Below are 2091 nucleotides of genomic sequence, written 5' to 3'. Positions count from 1 at the left end.
CGCCTAGCAAAGTGCCCTCCACAAGCAAAGTTATGGCACTCTTCCAATATAAATGGAACCTCGTCAGGCATCACACATCGGTGATAGATATCATCAACACCCTGTCAATATAGTGTTCCTGCAATCAAGGAAAATTTCAATGCCTATTGTTTAATTTTTCTCTTCTCTGATTTTGATAAAGTAGCTATAGTCTCTCCTGTAGAAAGATAGTGCGTTATAGCAGCATACTAGGAGGGAATAGACGCCGTATCAATCTTGAACAAAGTTTCCATATCGCTTCCTTCACCCGAGACCTCTTTTGGCTCTCGGAAATCCACAAGACACTCTACAATGCCCTGAAGCTTCAACGGCTTGCTCTTAATCTCGTAATCAAATTCTTGCAAAGTGATTAACCGCTTTGCTAAACAATCAGACGACTGTAACTTATTCAACAATAATCGAAGTCCTTCCGCCTTCGTATAAAAAACCACCTTCTCATAAAGAATGTAGTGCCTCAACTTTTTGGTCATAAATAGCATTGCAAGGCACAACTTCTCCATATAGGTGTAGTTAATTTCCAATATACCCAACTTTCAACTAGCAAAAGCTATCGGATGGTACCACTTCTCCTCCCAAATTTGGGATAAAAAATAGCTAATACTATACATGGTTGCTGTTGAAAATATATAGAACATTTCGCCCCTTTTAGGTGCTTTTAAAATAGGTGCTTTGGCAAGCTCCTACTTCACATCGTCAAAAGATACTTTATAAGCATCACTCCATGCAAACTAACAGTTAAAGGACAATAGGTTCATCAGTGACAACGTTCTTTCTGCCAATGCATTGATAAACCTCTTATAATACCCTATCGATGATAGAAAGCTATGCACTTCCTTTGGAGTACGTGGCAGATTCATGGCAATTATGACCTTGATCTTTTCAGGGTCAATCGCAATCCCTACGGAACTGATCACATGGCCTAACAATAGCCCATAAGGCACTCCAAAGACGCACTTCTACAGGTTGAGAGCTATGCAAAATTGTCTGCAACGCTCGAAACACTTCCGCAAAACAATCAACTACCTTTCTCTTATGGTGGCTGCCCCCAAGTCATCAATGAACACTCTCAACTCCTCTAGGGAGAGGTCACCAAAGGTCTTGTCGGCTGTTCTTTGCCACGAACCAGGTGCATTACATAACCCAAATGCCATCACATGTTACGCAAAGGTACTAAAGACAATGATAAATGTCGTTTTCAGCTTGTCTTGCTCAGCAATTGCCATTTGGTGATACCCTGCAAAGCAGTCCATGAACGAATATATTTCCCTACCCGCCAATTGATCCAAAATTTGGTCAATAAACGGCAATGGGTAGTAATATTTAACAGCCTGTTTATTTAGCTCTCTAAATCTACACAAAGAAAGATTTGATTATTCTTCTTCTTTCTAATCATAATTGGCGAACACTATTCAGTATGCTGAACTGGTAAGATCAAACCCGCCTTTTGCAACTTCTGAAGCTCTTCAAATAGCCCGTCCCTTAGTTCAAAAGGAATACACCTTACTTTCTGACATACAGGGTGGGTACCTTCTTTTACAAGAATAGTATGCACAGCCAGACTGGGAGGAATACCCCTGAGTTCGTCATAGCTCCAAGCAAAGATGTCGCAGAACTCTTGAATCAGGGACATATAGTCCCCTCTCTCTTCTAAACTAAGCATGGAACCTAATTTGATTGGTTGCGAATCAATAGGTGTGCCAAGGTCCAACTCAATAACATTTGTATCTCTTATTCGATCTTGAGGCTCTACCGTCTCATTCAAGGTTATCTGATAAGTATCCTCTATAGTGGACCCTTCTTTAGATCCATCACTCGATGACATCTCACTACTAGATGGATCATCTATTATTTCTAGTTCAATGGAGGATAATGGAGCTCTCTCACTCTGAGGAGACTCAGGGTAAGCATCCACTATTACATGATGGGCACCTCGACCTAGAATCACTCAACCAGCAAGTATATTGACTTGGCAGTCTGTTCGTAGAATCCATGGATTGCCTAGCAAAACTCGATAGCTAGGACGTCTTGCAAACCTTATCACCCTAAAGTCCA

Source organism: Lygodium microphyllum, chromosome 22 (genome assembly GCF_053477565.2).
Source record: "Lygodium microphyllum isolate KBCC chromosome 22, Lygodium_microphyllum_v1.1.10, whole genome shotgun sequence".
Classification (NCBI taxonomy): Eukaryota; Viridiplantae; Streptophyta; class Polypodiopsida; order Schizaeales; family Lygodiaceae; genus Lygodium; species Lygodium microphyllum.
Note: the sequence above shows the minus strand (reverse complement) of the source record.